This window comes from Polypterus senegalus, chromosome 4, assembly GCF_016835505.1.
Source record: "Polypterus senegalus isolate Bchr_013 chromosome 4, ASM1683550v1, whole genome shotgun sequence".
In the NCBI taxonomy this organism is placed as follows: Eukaryota; Metazoa; Chordata; class Cladistia; order Polypteriformes; family Polypteridae; genus Polypterus; species Polypterus senegalus.
In genome coordinates, this window is record NC_053157.1 from 205,111,300 (window position 1) to 205,131,814 (window position 20,515).

Consider the following 20,515-nt stretch of genomic DNA (forward strand, 5'->3'; position numbering starts at 1 on the left):
TCATCATTCCACTGTTGTGTTTTAAAAGAAGTCGGCATAGACTACCAGTTTCGGTCTACCAGGTTAGCAGCTATCTGGCCCGGATCCTCACCCATTTGTACTTCCAGGTCAAGGTCCGTCACCGGAGAGTCTTCCCCCTGGTTGTCCACGTCATCAATAGTTGCCAAACAGCATGGCGTGGGAGCAGCTGGGATGGCCCCTTGCCCATCCATAATTAGACCCACCCTAGATTTAGGAGTGGCTTCTGGGCTACGCATTTACTTTCCGACCAGTCTTGTCCTAATATAACCAGAAAGGGGGGCTCAGGAAATACAAAGACGAGCAGTTGGTTCAGGTCACCTCTACAGGTTATAAAGAATTTCGTGGACCTATATGACGTAGTATCCCTATGTACACAGGTCATGCTCGTTTTTTGAGCCTACCCACTGTCACAGTAGAACATAATGGCGAGCAGCAATGGTGATGTTACACCCCTGGAGTCAAATAATGCCATAACCGAGTGCCCATTCACCAACACCACTCCCATATTTGGAACAGCCAGGGGATTGACAGAGCACAGTACCTCTCTCCTTTGGCCCAGATGCAATCCATTGGCTCGATGTCAATAGGCAGGTGTTGAGGATATGGATATGTCCCACCTCCCCGTACTTGAAACAGCGCGGCGGGCCAGGCACCTTTTTCTCTGGGCTTAACCAGAGCCTCTGCAGCGCGACGGGTGGGCTCAGGGGTAGCGATACGTCCCTGTCGGACCCCATGAGCAGACCTCTCCGACCCCCCGACTCAGTTCACCGCCAGCTGGCGCTCCAAAACCTCCAGAAGGCCGTTCATGTCCTTATAGGGATGTCTGCAGACCTGATGATGGAGTACTCGGGCATGGCGTTCACTACCCTCTCACAGGCCACCTGCTCTACCACCTGGTGTGTGTGGTTGATGACTGGCCTTAGCCAGTGCCCCACCTTGCCCCAGAACGCCTGGGCCTTGGCCAGGTGATCGGGGTCAAATTTCCAGTGCCGCCATTCTCTTGCCTGCTGGCCCGAGGTTACGCTGTAGCTGTTTAATATCTCAGACCTCAGGAGGTTGTAATTGGCGGATTCCGCCTCAGGGAGGTCAGGATAAGCCAGCTGTGTGACGCCCTCCAAGTACGGCGCCAGTATGGACACCCATTGCGCCCTCGGCCATTGATTCCAAGAGGCATTCCTCTCGAATATCATTAAATAAGATTTAATATCGTCTGACTCAGCAAGCTTCCGCTGCCACTAGCCATGTCTTGGTCTCTGCCAGCTCCGCCTTCATGGCTACCTGCTCCAGTTTAATGGACTGGAGCTTATTCATCATCGTTGTTAATACTGTGTTCAAGTCCTGCCCTTCTGACATTCAAACTATGCCGCTGTAATAATACAAAAAAAAAAAAGCATAAAGGTTTGGGGTATTCATCCTCATATACTGGAAAGAATTATGGTCAGTCCGTTCATACAGAACATATTAGACATTGTGGAAATGACAGGCAGACAATGTATGGGGTGGAGATGGAAGTAGACTGATGGAATGCTGGGAAGGAACTGTGGTGGTAGATGATAGTAATGACATCATCAGGAGGGGAACAGAGGGAAGGAAAGAACCCGGAAGTGGATTGTTTCTTTAGCGAATCCAGGTGAATTCATGGCGGTGGTGCTTTGTTCTTTCTGAGGAAACATAGAAAGAGAGGCTAGTACCCCGTCGTTGTCCCCTGGTACAATATGTTGCGGTGCTCGTCGGGTCTTTAAGCGGCTCCCTATGCGCTCGTGCATGACAGTTGTTAAAATGCCCTTCCTTTTCAAAGTGACATTTCTATGGATGTTTTGGAAGCAGCCAAAAAGCCAGCAAGATGTGGATTTAGCGCTCAGTCCTTTGTAAAACTATACCACTATAATACAATAAAGGAAAAAAAAATTACATGGCTATAAAAACACATTTGAAGTGAATGTGAGATGCTAAGATGCTTCAGAGGCCCTAGTGCAGTATTACCTTTTTTATACAAATTTCAAATGATTGCACATTTTATTTCAGATTAACATGAAAGGTAATTCTACCATGCAGCATATACTAATGAGTCCTAATGGCAGTATAGTATGGCATTTTGGATAAAGGCCTTAAGTTATTTAATAAACCACAATTGTAGTTAAGAGAATAATTTTCTCTGGAAAATTACAAGTATATGATCTGTGTTTCCTTAGCCGTAGGTCCCTTAATGCCCACTTAGTTCAAAATTACCTCTTTGAAGGTATCAAAGGACTGAACAGGACTACAGTATATAATCCAATTGAACTGAAGAATGCTATTGAACATTTTTTGCCACTGTACTGACCACTTAGTAAATCAACATATAATAGAAGTGGATGCTTTTGTAGTGAACGTTCACAACTAAAGTAATGGCCAGAATGCCAAAAAGTACAAAAATAGTGTGCTTTATGAAGTTTATTAAAGCACAGAAAATTTCAAAAGTGCACAAAAGCATCAGTATAGACAGAATGAAAATAATAATCCTGTAGTCTGTATGGACCCTTTTTGACATATATTATTTCCCATCTACTAGTTGGATTATCTTGCCCAAATGCACACTTGAAAGTAACAAACAAAGCATTCCTTTTGCTCACCTCCCTTTGTCTTACCCTCTCTTAAATCTAGCATCTTTTCCTCCTGCTAGTGAACCCTCGCCCCAGATCATTTACTGATTTTAGATTTATAAAAATCACTGCAGTGGAACAGATTTTAAATCCCATTTCATTGTTAATTACTCGGCAATACCAGAAGTCACATTTTTGGACCTTTCTGAATGCTATAAGGCCCTATCCACAAAGTTTCTTCTAGCAGAAAAGGGTTCCTTACATTTCTGAAGCCCTCATTATTAAGATTAAGGTTTCGTTTTATTTTTTTTCTTATGCTGTCTTTAATTCATATTATGATATAAGATTTGATGTGTAACCTTGAGCAAGCCACTTAATCTGTATTGTGCTGTAAGAAGCTCAGGAAGATTTTATGAGACATATCGCAAGAACACTCATAAATAAGACATGGTGAAAGAACCAAGACATGAATCAAAAATCTTACAGCAAGATCATATTCTGAAAATACAAAAGAGGAGAAAGCAGGGAAACGGTAGCTTTCTATCCTCAATCACGGAAGAGGAAGTGCTCTGATAGCTGACCTTTCAAACTGTTTGATTAATGACAGGGCCGCGACCTCTGTGACTCCGCCTCTAATAACCATGACAGCTACCCAGCAACAGGTGGACAAAAACAACTACTCCTGTTATAAACAACTTGGCATTGAAGACATTTCAAAATAAATATTCATAACTGGAATAACACAATAAATCAAGATTATGATGCCAGAATCAAAATCTAGGGAGAAGAAAACCCCAGTAGAGAGCTTTAAATAAGCACAAACCCCAAAGGAAAATGTACACAGAAATGAATAAACAGATGAACAGCAATGATCTGTGTGTGAACCATAGGGAAAAAAATAAATATTTAAACAACTGTAATGTATCCTAATCTTGTACAGTATATCACCACATATATAGGAGACCATTCACAAAATGTAAAAAAAGAAGCTAGAAACAGGTTGCTTTTGTCAGTGCAAGGCCAAGTATGAGTTGCCAGGAGGATAGTGCTGGGAGTCTGTATACTGTCCTTAAATGGAATGAGTAGAACCATGTTGCTATTTTAAGAAGACAGGCGTGTGTAAAATTAAGACCCAATCCTATAAAGTCTACATAGTGCTAATGGAAGTAGGGCCACCAGAGGCCTTTAACCTTCTTACCTTTCATGACCAGCTACCAATGTCTTAAAAGAACAGAGTGTATTTCTGGATGTCTCATTCCTTGTAAATTACTGGATGCAAAGCTTTAAGTACAATTGTGTTGGGGTCAAATGATTAAGCAACATTTGACATTTACTAAGACTAAAATCACAAACTGTAGCCATAAGAGCTTGACCATAGCTGTGCTTGATTTCTTTTTTGCAACAATTGTTTATTAAAATAAAAGAATGCAAAGTCTCAGTAAAAAAGTAGCATTTTAAATATCAAATGACACACACACAAAAGCACAAAAAGCAAAGAGAAAACAACTGTAAATTTAATTACTGTTTTATTAACAATGCTTTTCACTTTTGTTTTTTTTTTATAAATGTTCATGTGTGAAATACACTTGAATGGAAACAAACATTTAGTGATTTTTATTATTTGTCCATTATTATTTGCCTATGTATGGGTCTGCTCTCATTGTGGTAATAATCCTTTTCTTGGGTGTTGGTATGGTAGCAATTTTCTTATGTGTGTCCTTGGGTTAAATAGTTTAAAAATCTCTGCAATATCAACTTATGTTTAGCTAAAAGGAATCCAAATGATGTAATAATCTGTGTGCTGGTGTAAGAGTTGCCCACAGGCCTCGGTATTTAAAATTGGACTGGGGATCTCTAGTTGATCTAGTAGTCCCTTATTAGCTGTACTATCTATTCATAATGTAACTAAGTTTGTTAGCTATTTATGTAAAACATTAGGGAACTAATAAATACCATTATTGAGCCTTCTTCATTCTTATTGTGTTTTTAAGAATTACTTATTAACGCTTTGAAATCACTTCAGTTGGATAGCTAACTCCATCCATCCATCCATTATCCAACCTGCTATATCCTAACTACAGGGTCACAGGAACCAATCCCAGCCAACACAGGGAGCAAGGCAGGAAACAAACCCCAGGCAGGGTGCGCGTACACACACACACACACACCAAGCACACACTACGTAGGGAGAATTTAGGATCGGCAGTGCACCTAACCTGCATGTCTTTGGACTGTGGGAGGAAACCGGAGCACCTGGAGGAAACCCACACAGACACGGGGAGAACATGCAAACTCCATGCAGGAGGACCCGGGAAGCGAACCCGGGTCTCCTAACTGTGAGGCAGCAGCACTAACCCACTGCGTTACCATGCCGCCCCGATAGCTGATTCACTGGTACAAAAAAAAAAAATGATACAACGTTCTACTCATCTTAATTCTAGTTATGCAAGACGTTGAGTTTTCTGGGGTTTTCTCCATTTTTGGCAATTTTTGGACCATATTTTGCGCAGGAAATTACACTCTTATGATAAATAGTAAACCAAGGTGTCTTCCGCAAAAATTATCAGAAGGATCATCAGAAGTTTCACCGTCAAATGGGATATGAGAGGTCAAAGTTTGTCATTTCAATAAAACTTCAATAAAATGCAGATTGGTAAAATAGGCATGTGGAGTTTCGTTTTGTTATTTTGAGATTGCTGATCATAATTCTGTAATATTTTGGACATTTACCATGTATACTAATGGATAAATTCTCCCGCAGATTAGTCGGGACTTGATTTTACAGTATAATTTCTAGTATTTTATAATGTCAGTCATATAAGTCGAATGTGGAAAACTCACACTATTGGAACAAGGGATTATGATATGCTAACACCCACCTGAGAGAGTAACCACGGAGCACAATGCCTTTTTTTCAATGTTTGTGCAGCAATGCGCTGTATTAGCACATGCTCCTAACCTCTATCTCCATTTTGTGCCTACATGACCACATGGCAATACCCGAAATATTCTGAAGTAACATTTGCACTGATTTGTGTTTTTTGTTTCTCACACTCTCATACACCTTTATCGTAAGAACATCCCTTACCTATAATGTAGTGTTTGATCAGAAGAAAATATGAAGCTGGTTTTCAATTAAATGTTGTTGAAGTAGTGAAAGAAATTGGTAACTGCGCTGCTGCAACAAAATTCGATGAGTCTGAGAAACTGAGGTAAAAAAAAATAAATTAAGTGTTGCATTTTTGAACGGGCGTATAAGTTGGGGTCTGACTTTATGATCGATTTTTCGGGTTTCAAGACCCGACTTATACGTGAGTATATACGGTAATTCTTTACCAGTGGACCTAGCTCTCTAGCAGCCACTCCCAGAAGGTTAATAAAAAGGAAACATGTCAAACATAAGAACGTGAGATCATTTGTGGGATAAATTCAAGGTCATTGATTACAAATGATGTTATGATGTTATTTTTGATCCTTTACTAGAGATCTGACCCTCAATGGACTTCTATCAGAAGGTGCAAAATGACAAATTTCTATTACAATCGAGAATATTTAGACTTTAAACATTAGAATTGAAGTGCACATTTAATATTTCAAATTTATCCTTTGTTAATTATGCACTTATGCCTTTTGAAGTAAATCATTACATTTCTTATGAACACCCATAATTAGTCAGCTTAGAAGTTTGAACGCAAGGTATGAGTTAAGTTTAATCTTATTGCGCCCATCAAAACACAACATATGAGAGAACTTGTATCTCAGTATACAGCTGCTCAAGATGCAGCCATCTTGCTGGAACGCTTTGCTGCTATAGTGCTGCTAGCTAGTGGATAGCCATAGATTTTTTTTTTTGGGTGGAAACAACTTGTGGAAGACAGTGCTATAAATAGAGTCTGTAGTTATGTTGTTGCGAAAAATTTATAAATCTGCTGATATTTTGAAACAACTAGATTTACTGCAATATGATTTTTTTGATGATAATGACAGTGATCAAGATAGTGACAATTAATTGGATGACATAGAACCTGTAGGCTCTGGTAATGATGTGGATACGTACCCCAAAGTTGTTTTTTCATCAGCACTAAATGGATATTCTACCGCCTTCTGAGTGTAAACAATTACCCACTACCAGATACTGTATATTGTGTGCAACACGTGTGGATAGTGCAAAGAAACACGTTAAGTTTGGAGCACATGTGCTTCTAAGCTTGCACTCTACAATGCTTCTAGGACTCTCATGGAAATGCAGACGTTTAGTCATGTTTCTAGTGAAAATAAAGTAATTAGCAGTTTATTTACATTTTTTATAATAAAACCTTTGCTTTGTAATGCATTTATTTATATTTTCAATGAGTTTTTCGAGTTCTTTATTTATCTTATATGCATAAACCTACACTCCAGTGCCCTGGTAATAAATGTTATAACAGTCAATGTGTTAAGCTAATTCAGACATTTTTTTCTTTTTGGTATCATGCTGCGGAACTTGCTAACACTTTGACTGGGATCAAACAGCTTTCTTTATGAAAAGAAATGAAAATGTGATTGAAAACCTTGTTCATCATCAGTTATAAGTACAACACCGGATCATCATATCACATCTGGAGGAATCCACCAAGTGGCAGTGCGAGATATTATCACGGTGAGAACAGGTTTGGCTTCGCTATGTTGTGAATTGCCAGGAACTCCAATTAAATTCCGATGACACCTTACCACAATAGCTCGGAAAAGGATGTTTAATGATTGAACCCATCAATCCAGGGATGCGTCCATTCCAGAAAGCATTGGGCACAAGGCTGAAACGATCCCTGGACAGGGCATTAGCTCATCGTAAGGTGAATAAAATCACTCACATACACTAGTGTCTTTTTATTGTCACCTTATCTGCATATTTTTGGAAGGAAACCGGAGCACACTGTGGAAACCCAGCAGGAAAACATGTAAACTCCAGGCAAGGAATACTAACGACGTGACTCCCTGCGAGACAGCAATGCGACCGCTCCGACATCATGTCACCCCCATGTGTGTAATTATTAACAGTGTTCATTATTTAAACAAAATTAACGTTACACATTTTAATGCATTTCATCATGAAAGTGATATCAAGTATAAATCTTAGGATTCTAAATGTACAGAGAGTTGGAATATCATAAAATTAATGTGTTCTGTGTGGCGAATGCTGCTGTCTGGTCAGGAGGAAGCCCCAGAAAAAAAGACGGCATACAAGATGGTATGTGAGACTTTTAAAATTTATCGTGTCATTACGATCGGGAATTTGCGAAGCTTGAATATAAAAGCAACACTTTTTTTAATTTGTATGTCGCCATTTTGCTTCACCACATCGAACCATTCATCAAACATCGAACCTACTGTACTAGGATCCACATAGCGGCTTTCTCTCACATGTAGATAGTAAACTCTGACTGACTCTGACGTCACGTTTCAGACTTTTATCACACTGCGCCCCCTGACTTTTTACTGGTACGGCAACTTACGCATGCGTTGTGTTAATTTCTGAGGACTTGCTCAGAGGACGCATCAAATGAACGCTGGGAATGCGTGGCAGCCATGATGTGTGTGCATACGCGTTCTGAGCTTATAGTATAAACAACAAAAACATTTATTTATATAGCACATTTTCATACAAATAATGTAGCTCAAAGTGCTTTACATGATGAAGAGAAAAAAAGACAAAGTAAGAATTAAAATAAGACAACATTAATTAACAGAATAAGAGTAAGGTCCGATGGTCAGGGAGGACAGAAACAACAACAAAAAAAAAAAACTCCAGACGGCCTCTGGGCATTCTACCTAACATAAATGAAACAGTCCTCTTTGTATTTAGGGTTCTCATGGAAGGACTAGATGATGATGGTCATGTAGACTTCTGGCTTTTAATCCATCAATGTAGGAACATCACGGTGCTTTGATTAGGTGGTGATGGCACAGATCGCCACCACAGAAAACCGGGAAAGAAACAGGAGAGAGTAGGGGTTAGTACGGATTTTAGAGCCACCGTGAATAGTTATGATAAATAATTGAAAAGACAGAATATCAGGATTAAATTAAAATGAAGTTATGAGAAGGCCATGTTAAAGTAATGAGTTTTTAGCAGTTTTTTAAAGTGCTCCACTGTATTAGCCTGGTGAATTCCTATTGGCAGGCTTTTCCAGATTTTAGGTGCATAACAGCAGAAGGCCGCCTCACCACTTCTTTTAAGTTTAGCTCTTGGAATAATAAGCAGACACTCATTTGAGGATCTAAGGTTACGATTTGGAATATAAGGTGTCAGACATTCTGATATATAAGATGGAGCAAGATTATTTATGGCTTTGTAAACCATAAACAGTATTTTAAAGTCAATTCTGAATGACACAGGTAACCAGTGTAGTGACATCAAAACTGGAGAAATGTGCTCGGATTTTTTTTTCCTAGTTGAGATTCTAGCAGCTGCATTCTGCACTCGTTGCAAATGATTTATGTCTTTTTGGGGTAGTCCTGAGAGGAGTGCGTTACAGTAGTCTAGTCGACTGAAAAGAAAAGCGTTAACTAATTTTTCAGCATCTTTCAGTGATATAAGAGGTCTAACTTTTGTGATGTTTCTTAAGTGAAAAAATGTTGTCCTAGTGATCTGATTAATATGCGATTTAAAATTCAGGTTACAGTCAACGATTACCCCTAAGTTCTGTTTTCTCTTTATTTAGCTTGAGAAAATTACTATTCATCCATTTAGAAACACAAGTAAGACATTGTGTTAGTGAAACAACAGAGTCGGGGTCATCAGGGACTATTGATAAATATACAGTAGCTGTGTGTCATCAGCATAGCTAAGGTAACTCACGTTGTGCCCCGAGATAATCTGACCTAACGGAAGCATGTAGATCGAAAAGAGCAGCGGACCCAGAATAGAGCCTCGTGGAGCACCGTATAGAACATCATGTGTCTTTGAGTTGTAATTACCACAACTAACAAAGAATTTTCTACCTGCCAGGTAGGATTCAAACCAATTTAAGACACTACCAGAGAGGCACACCCATTGACTAAGGCGATTTCTAAGAATGTTGTGATCAATGGTGTCAAATGCAGCACTCAGATCTAAGAGGAGCCCTAAGGCTTTAGCATTCTCTTCTCCACTGTCAATTACCTATACTCTTCTTTTTTTTTTTTAGTTATAACTTAAATTAGTATGATTTTTACTACATTTTAGCTAATGCCATTGGCATCTTTGTTATTGAATATTTAACTAGATATGTACAGTTATATATGTAAATGTATCATTATGTACATTATGGCTTTATTTTTAAATTACTGCAAGTACTGCAAGTTTTTTTGCAGGGAAGCATACAATGAAACAATAAACTAAATTAAATTGAATATGTTACAGCTGACTACAACATTTTAATAAGCTAATTATATGAAAATACATCACTTAAAGCAATTTGGTTTTCATCACCAAAATATTCTGAACAAGAGTTTGATCAACAAAGATTTTAGGGCACAACTTTTTCCAATGAGTTAAATATCTCATAGGGCACACCACATTACTCTGATTTCTGGTTAAAATTTGTCAAAAGCTAATTAATTTGCTTCCCCTGTGTCACAGAGACAAAGCAGAATAGTTTTGCTAGAGGAGAGTGCCAAAGATGTGCATCACCTATGAGGAAACTTTGTGAAGGATCCTCACTGCGGTGGACTGCCATATAGAACGAGACACTGAGAAAATCCAATGTGCCTGAGTAATGTGTGGAAGTAAGCTGTCAGAGAAAACCCCTTCTTGTTCTTGGCATCGGATTATGGGACCGTGTCTTTCTGCAGCTGGTGGGTGTGTGAAGTTTTCCCAACCCTAATTAAAACCAGTCAAGAGCTTTAAAATGTAGGTGGAGGCCAGATGATTATCAATCTTAAAATGAAAATCTTTTGCACATTGACTGAAACAAATGTGGCCTTTTTTTGGAAGCAGCTGTACAAATCTTTTTCTTTGTGCATGATAGCTTTTGTAATAGGAAGAACTAGCCATTTTCAATTACGTTTTGGTGGAGCTTTCAGTAAATGGACACATTTCACAGTTCAGTTAGACTGAATGAGAAAAATAGAAATTCAAAAATAAAAGTATACCCCCTCCATTAGTTGTGAACCTGGCCATTGCATGTCCCATCATTAACAGGATTATTTTGTAGCATAGTCTGAGTTTGATTTGAGCCTGTGGGTGGGGGAGTTTTGCATGCCAATGAGCTGGGATGACAATTAGTAATATATCTGTAACAAAATGTGCATATTTATTCAATGCAATCAGCTTTCTGTAGAAAATGTAATTTCCCACATTTATTATGGCTTATTATGATGTAAAAAGGCTGAGATCAGTTAATTCATGCCATACACTCTTTATTATTTTCCTTTATGTTGTGCCTCATAGAATTTTTTATTTCAGCCTTCAGCAATCCTCTGGTCATCATAGTTGGCCTGTAGGATGGTAACATTTCTTCCAGTTTCTAAAAACACACTTTCTTCACTGTTTTAAGTCTTATTTGCCCTGGTGTGATTGTCTTTAAGTGCCCTTTGCTGAGCTAATATCTCATTTGAATCTTTTCCTTCCAAAGTGATTGTGAGAGATAATTAATAAATCTTTAGATTTAAATATGTTGCTTCTCCTTGTCTCTGTTCTGCTTTCATTTTTAGGTTCATAAATATTTTTGCCTCAAATAGCTATGGGTAAATCAAAAACAGAGAAATGACAAAAAATGTAGTAATCCAAAGGACTCCTCATTTATTCAAGAATAATATTAAATACAAGGCGAAGGTGCCTTCATCCACAAGTGCATATCTTCAGGTGTTCAACCACAACAACATTCAGCTACTGTTTCACAGGCTACGTGAAGTTTTGTGTGTATAACATAGTTCCCACAAACACAGTGTGCGGTTTTCCCAACAAACAAATATGGATCTCAAAAAGCCTTAATACCCTACTGAATAATAAGAATAAGAGAGCCTTCAGGTCTGGAGATAAGGAGGAAATCAAGTGGGTGCAGTTAGAAATGTGAAAGCGGTTCTGAAAGGGGAAAGAACACTACAGAGACAAACTATAGCAAAGTTAGAGCAGAACAACGTGAAAGAAATGTTGATGAGGACTGTCACTGGCTACAAGCAAGCTGTATAACACACAGAAGAAAGGATCAAGAACAGAGCTAATAAACTGATTCTGTTGTTCAACAGGTTTGACTCATTAATGTCAGTCCAGTCCTCCCCCCACCATTTCTAGCCTCTGTGAGTATGCTAAAGAGGTTCCAGAATCCCATCTGCCATCTCTACCCTGCAAGACCTTCCCCCTACAATGACATCCCATCTCCTTCCACTTTGTGGAACGTCTGTCTCTGCTGAGCAAGTGAGGAGAGAGCTGGAAAAACTCTACATGAACAAAGCTGCAAGGCCAAATGGAATCAGCCCCAGGGTTCTGAAAACATGTGTTAGCCAGGTCCGTGGGGTCCTTTTGGCACCTGTTCTTCCTTTCCCAGAGTCTACATAAGATTTCCCAAATGTGGAAAACATCCTGTGTTGTCCCAGTGGCAAAGAAACAACATTCCAGTAATTCCAAGCACTTCAGACCAGTTCATACATCATGAAGACCTTTGAGGGGCTCTTCCTGAAACAGCTCCGTCCACTGGTTTCAGAACATCTTGATCCTCTGCAGTTTGCCCACCAGACACATATACAGCAAGTGTTGAGGATGCTCTTATATATATATGCTTCACAGAGTCTACTCCCACTTGGACAACACTGGCACCACAGTCCGGAGAATGTTCTTTAATATTTCAAGTGCCTTTAAAACCTTTCTGCCTCATCAACTGGGGAAAAAGCTCATGGCTTTGCATCTTGATGTGCCATGGACTACCTGACTATTAGACAGCAGTCTGTGAGGTTGAGGGACTGTGTCTCAGAAATGGTGGTGTGTAATACTGGAGCACCTCAGGGAACTGTCCTGTCTCCCTTCCTGTTTACCCTCTACACAACAGACTTCCAGCACTTGCCACCTACAGAAATTTTCAGATGACTCCTTCATCATAGGCTGAATTAATAATGGAGATGAGTCAGAGTACATGTGGTACATGGAGAACCACTTGTAGCTCAACATCAACAAGACAAAAGAGCTGGTGGTAAAGTTCCAGTGTGCCAAGGAGCCTCTGAGACCATTCACCATTTACAGGAAGGATGTGGAAGCGGTGAAGAGCTACAAGTACCTGGAGGTTCACATAAACAGAAAACTGGACACTGGTCTGAAAAACACATTAGCATTGTGCATGAACGATCAGAGCAGATTGTACTTTCTAAAGAGACTCTGGTATCTTGACGTATGCAGCAAGCTGCTGAAATGTTCTACCAGTCCATAGTAGCCACTGTGGTTTTCTATGCTGCAATCTTCTGGAGAAGCAATGTGAGCTCAAAAAAGCACAATGCCTGAATAAAATTGGGTGAAAAAAAAGGGTGAACTATGGACACTCCGGAAGCTGTTGTGGAAAAAAGCTATGGTGCCAAAATTGGATGCCATCGTGGAAAATATCCTCCATCCTCTCCAAGAAGCGCTCTCTTGGAGCACTTTTAGTCACAGGCTCATTCCACCACAGTGGGCTAAGAAGCATCACTGGGACTCTTTTCTTCCCACTACTATTAGGCAATTCATGCCTAAAAAAATGTTTATACTCTTCAATATACATATTGACAATATTATTTGTACTGTGAATCTGTATCTTTGTTTTTTGTTTTTATATTTCTGCTGCTGTATGTTTCAAAATTTGACCCTTTGGATTTATTAAGGTTTTAAGATTAAACTGATCAAATTTTGTTCTGTTTTGGTATTTATGTAAATTGCAGGGACAAAGGGGCAGGTTCTGGAAACCTATATATGGTGGACTTAGTGCTGCTCTTCTGGGCCATTATATTCCTTGCTAGAGAGGAACAGTGCAAAAAGTAAGTTGCAGTGCTACCACATCTTATCACCATCATCACAACTGGTCCCAGTAAGATCTGTGAATTGGCATGGGACCATCTTCACCTCTCACCTAACAATCAGAGCGGACTTAACTATGAAGAAAATCAACATTTCTGTGAAGACTCCTATTCTGGTGTACCACCTGCAACTGGTAAGGTTGAAGTTCCAGGAACCACCTTGTGACACTGGCATTAGTTTCCTTTAGGCTTAACATACAGTCTATCACCTAGCTGAATATTTGCCAGAATATGTAGTAACATAATTTGCCTGATGGCCTATTTTATGGACAGAGTATCTCCCTTTGTGACAGCTTTTGTTGTGTATTGTTTCAAGAGTCTTGAGCATAAGTACATAACAAAGTGTTCTGCTCCTTTGATGTTCTGGATGATAGGAAGAGAAGATAAATTAGGCATCATTAGAACAGGAGCCAATGTCAGGGATGCCTTAAGGTCAAGAAATATAGTAGTCCACACCACTCAATTGTGAGCATTCTTTCATAAATGAGTAAGACGTGTAGCTCTGTCAGATAACCATTGCAGTGTACCCACTAATCCAAGGAAAGCTTACACTTGGCTCTCAGTTTACGGGTAATGGTTTCTTTCTTGCATAATGCAGCTTTACTCTACCTGACCCACAACCCACAATGTAACCAAGATATTTTGCATCAAACAATCCAAAATAGGATTCTTTCCTTATTCTCTCTTTTCATCTGCCTGTACTATCATTTGCATTAAATCATATTTTGAATAATTTTGGATAACTAAACCTCATCCCAATTCTAAATCCTTTAAGTTAGAACTTTATATTTAAAATGTGGTCTTTCTTTTGTATATCTCATTTAGAAACTTAGCAGGCTGTCTCCTTTACTGCTGAACTACTGTAAACTCAGGTTACTTCCTCTTTTTACTTTTTGATTTAATTAAAATAATCACAAAAATAGATTTGCTTGTGTATTGTTGACTTTTCTTTCCTAATCAGACTAATTGAAGGCAAGACATATTACATTTCACTGCCCACCACCCCCTGTCAACCATTCAATCCAGTCTAGATCAAAGGTTGCCAGTGGATGTTTTGCTACCTGACTATAATGGAGCACAATAAACTATAAAATTATGAAAAAAGTATGTTTGTCTGTGTAGACTATAATTTTTAAAATATTTAAAGATATTTAATCAAAACAAGTCAACACACTTTTATTATATTTGACACTAATGTTCTCACCAATTGCAACTATGACATAAATATTTAAGATTTGTAAATGAATATTTGTCTTGATAGGCATGTGTACTTCTTAATGAAATAAATAGAATTTTTTTTTATTATTTTTTAGCATTTCAGAAAGTTAATTGAATGTATTTTTAACTTTAACTGTGATTAATATAGTAGTAAGATTCCATGTAGGGTACCATTTTAGAAAGTACAAACATAATGTTAAGAAATGTTTTAATGAGGAGAGACTATTCAGTCCAACATGCATCTTCAATGCATATTCACTTAACTTTTGTAAAAATTTAATTTAAGATACACTGATTCCTACTACCAACTATTTTACTACTTTTAAACATTTTCCTTGTGAATATGTTGAATAAGCAAGTTATTTTGTAAGAATTGCTCTCTTGACCATTTTAAGCAAACATGGTTTAAAGTAATAACAGGCAATGACCTGACTTACTCCTTTAATAATTTTAAATATTGATCCTACAGTATGTAATCTGCTCATCTCCATCAATCTGTTCCTTCAATTCATGCCCCTCAGTCCTGAGATTAGTATTATAACTGATCCCTGAACCTTCTCCAGTGTGGTTAGGTCTTGTGAAGCAGAATACCTACCATTGTCTTGATTTGTCATATTGTGCGAAGTGACCCAGCATCCTACAGGACTAACCTTCTTAACCACTTCTGTGCACTGTATGGCTATGGGCAGATTCAGTATGAAGCCACTAGTACCCCATGTATTTTTTCTATTAGATTTACTTGCAGCCCACAGACAACCTCATTATGTATCTTCAGTATTTTTACTTCCCAATATCAAATGTTATGTTTCTTCATCTACTACATATGTGACTAATTCTGTATTCTATCCAGGTATATATGTAAAGTTTTATCTTTTGTAGAGTTTCTGACAATTGATCTAATTTGGAAACTAATCCATTCATTTATTGTACAGTATATGTTAGTCATTTATATACATTAGAAAGAGGAGAGGTCCCAGCAATCATCTTCTGATTGATCATGACCAAATTATTTTGCTTTCTACTGTATGTTTATTTTACACCCAGTTCCACACTGTGACTTGATTTTCAATCTTTTAGCTTGACCATTACCCTGTGGTGCCTCACCAACCTTTTTTTAACATGAAAATAAATAGTTTTTTCTGTACAGTACTATAATGATCTCATTATTTTATTGTTTCCCCACATTAGTGAAAGACAGTTCCTCTGTCTATACCCTTGTCAAATGTTCACTAATACACTTGTGCACATGCACATCAGTTTACATGTTCATTAATTTGCTTCACTTGCTCCACATACATGTAGTTATAACTAAGTACAGTGTATGTGTGTGTATGCTTGGTATGCTTTTCCAAATAGCGACTCACATGAAATGCTTTATCCACATGTGGACAGACTCCTCAAGCAAAACGAGACTTACCAGCTTGGCATTAACAGTCAGACAGTTGCCTTTACACATGAGTGTCACTCAACAACTGTGCCACTTACCAAAAATGGTGCCCATTCACTGTTCTAGTTTCTATTGAAGCTGTCAGTTCCCAGCTGCTAACTCCTGTAGACACTTTAGCACTACACCTTGACTTAACCAAACAATTTGTACTCATTACTGCAATAAGACAAAGTTAATACCGTAATAGTAAAACCAATAGTAACAAAAGTAGGAAATGTCACTTCAATCGTGGGTGCATACATGCTTATGAGTTTCTTCAGTCCCTGGAGGTCTTTTATCTTACCAGTTTTATAGGAATATGTGAAAGTCTTGTTATGGTGGTGATCAGAAGACAATTGTCTTTGTCCAAACTTAAAGCTTCTACTTATGTGGGGTCACAAATTAGCACGTTTACATGAGCTTCAATAACCTGATTATTGATAGAAACCTAATTTCTAAATTGCCATGTAAACCCTCATTTCTAAAATGCCATGTTAGCCCTTAGATTAGATTAGAGAAATCGGGCTAATGTACTCTGGAAAACTGATTAAAAAAGGTAGATTTCTCCATGAATAATCTGATTATGTGCCCATGTAGTCCCTTAACTGGGTTACTTTTAAGGAATTTGTAGCCTGCAAATGTCCGTTGCACACTGCCAGCCTGCGCATGCATTTGCTTCACACACGCTTTCAGCAGCCATGAGAAGAAGTGTCCACAAAATACGTTTCCAGAGGCAAATGTTCATGTAATGGCATTATTCCATCTGCTGGCTGAAATAATCTGTCTCAGTATTTCAGACATCTCTCAATTTATGTTGATGAACTAACTGAACGTACATAGCTAAACTAAGCAACACAATCTCAATAACAATATGGAAACTCATTAAAAGTGATGTTCTCTAAGTAGTTCAATTACTAGTAATGAGTAACTTAATGCAATACGTAACTCTTTTTGAAGTAAGAACACCTGCTCTTATTATTTTCAATAAACCCAGGAATGCGACACTTTGCATTCCTAAATCACACAGCCAAGCAGAAAAGACTGTGCTGCGTGCAATCCGGTAACAGAAACTTATAAATAAATCATTCATTTGACTAAACATATTTGTACAATACAAGAAAATCATTGCAAGTTTCAGGCATATTTTTAGATTCACAGTAACCAATGATGACGTTTAACTCTTCTTTGCATAGTTTAATGACATCTGAACATAAAGGAGATCTCCACAAGATTCTGCATGGAAATGCACTGAATTTCATAATGTTATTTAATTACTATTGGGAAATGTTGGGAAATATGCACACCCACCCTAGCCTATAGTCACAGAACATTTTTGTCACATATTAAAGAGCACAAGAGAAAGTAAATTGATAATTCTGCTTTAAGAATGATTTACTTTCAGGGTGAAGCAGCTAAGTGTGGGGAGTGCACTTTATCTCCGATGCTAAATTTTGTTAAGTTCAAGGTACTGTTCTCAGTGATAAATGATGTAATCGTGAAGGACTTAATTCAACTCATAAAATTTACTATTTAATAAAACGGTAATGTCTCTGTGTGTTCTGTCACTCAGAGCAATCTGAATGGAAAGTTTGGCTTTGGTGTGATTGATCAGTTTAGCTTAGATGATGTAAGAAAGTCGAAGTAAAACCTCACAGTATGATAATCTACAGAACCACATTGCGGGGCAGAAATTGCTTTCCTGTGGATGGTTGCAGTAGTCGTTCTCTGTAAGAGTAAGAACCTAAGAATTCCAGGAGGAAATTGAAACTGAGCTACTGGGGAAGAAGAGCCAATGGCAGTGAATGCCTTCTGAGTGCCTCTCATGGCAAATGTATCAGTCTGTTCCCACTGGGAGGAAATGTAGGCTAGACTCAGGACTCATTGGCATGCTTACTGTATATCTTTTGGCTATTGTGGAATATTCCTTCCTGTAGCTGAAAGCTGTTGATCAGTTAATTGAAACCTGGTCTGTCCTTCTCATCCTTTAATCACCATGTCTATTACCAGAACATATGGTGCAGAAATAAGAAGAAATATGATTGCAGTTCCTTCAATCGCTACTTAAGGTAGTTTGGAATTGTGCTAACTATGAGGAGCGATTGATGTTTTAGTATAAAACTTTGTTAAGTGGTGAGCATTCAAAGAAATACTTCACTTTCTTCTGTCATCAGCAGTTTGCTGCATTATCACCTTAGCCTACAACCTGCAATGATGGTAGCACAAACAGATGCATGTGTCGGCATAAAATAAGCAGAAGAATTGGTGCATTAATAGCTTACATCATTGCTTTGCTGTAATTGTACATTTCTATCCTCCAGGATTGTGCAACTCTTTAATTGCCTCTAGTTGCATTATGCTAATAAAGCAGTTAAAGTACTCACGATAGGCAATTGCTATACTGCTCCCAGATGTTTACCTGTCACATTGTGTAGCATTTTATAAGTTATGAATGCAGAGCCATTTTTTTTCTCCTTTGTAGGTGTTTCATTACCATTAAGGTGGCTAAGTGGAAAATGATGTATAGATATAAAGTGGCATATCGCTGAATAGTGCTATATCGATGATATGGTTAAGGGAAATGTATTGATGAATATGATGAATGGGTGAAAAACGCTATCTACTAAAACAAATGGCAAGGAAATGTTTGGCAATAGCAATGTTACAAAGCTAAAAAGAGATTTATAAATAACAGGGACATACATTGCAAATTTTTGGAAGCAATTTCTGTACAGGGAGCCCCCTGCAGCAAAAAAAGGATGCAAAGAAGAACAAAGATTTGAATGTAAGGCTTTGTGTAGCACTAAACCGCATGAGAAGTGCAATTTGGATACTTCATTCAAAGACATTCCATGCCCTATGAGTGGGCATGGACTGTATTAGATCCAGTATGGTAAAAAAAAGTCTTCTTCTGTTTATAAGTTAGAGAAAAGAACAGTTATTAGCAGACAATGTGAATATCTTAATATCTCCCTAATTATTATTAACAGACTTTATTAATATAAACTTTTGTCTTATAGAGGGTTCATTATCTCTCCACAATCGTAACTAATATGTGCTGCCTAAATTCAGATTTGTTCAGAAATGATATACTGATTTATATAAGTAGACTTGGAATGCAAATATGCAGATGGTCTGCTGCTATCACTTACCCATTTATTCATTCACTGTCTCAGCCAGAGTCTATTTGAACACCATCGGGCATAAGACAGGATTCAACTATGGACAACATGCCAGTCCATCACACGTACTTCACTGACATTTATTTATGATGGGCCTATTTAAAGGTAATTAGATGAAATTTTATTTTCTTAGAATTTCAAACACAAATTACTGACTTACAACAGTCCCAAAGTTGGTATAACTTTGATTGCACAGACTTTTCTTGTTTATTTCGCTTACCGAATTGCAGTTATTTAAGCAATAAAAGGTTTAGTTACAACTATTAAAATGTTTCTTTTAATAACAATCTGTCTACTTAGTTTGTGTTCTGCATAATCCATTTAGTTGTATTTGCATGTACAACTATCTATCTTCTTATGTAGCTGGGTGAAGGAATGAGAGGCCACGGAAGGAAAAATTTGAAGTGCCAACTGTCGCTTCAAGTTTAATGTCCAACAATTCAAATGATCTTTGGCGTATTTGCCCTATAGAGTTCTGGGCTGAAAATGAAACAAAAAAGTGTAGTGATGTTACCTGCAATTTTGGTCAGTCTGATAGGGAGCGGCATCCAGCGGGTAGCTCTTCTTAAAATGACGCATCCTTTTGGGAAACCGAGGCTTTTATAGAGGGTGAACCTGAAGGGTTGGAGTCAGTTTCTTGGCACTTTGGTCAGAGAAAGAGATGACAATGTTAATGGTAGTGCCCTTCTTGCCCAGGTGAGTTATTACATACCCGGACAAAGCCTTGCATGCATGACACTATATGTGTTTTTTTTTCTAAGATTTTTCTAAGTAATTAATAGAATGGCATTGTTAGTTCCATTATATCTAATCATTTTGTGATCACTACCAAACCTCTAGCCATGGGAATGATATTGAAATGCAAAACTCACTAAAAAGAATATGTTAGGGGTTTTAATGTTTTTTGTGGGTGGATAAAGAGGAATATTGCTTCTGTGAAGGACAGCCGGGTCCCATGCCCAGCAGGGACGCCCCTGCCATGGGAGCCACCATGGGCAGTCCAGTACCTTCCCCGGGATGCTTGGTGGCAGCCTCCATGGCTGACAGTGATTCCCTTAACCACCCGCAGGGCTCCATGGGAGATGGAGTCCTCC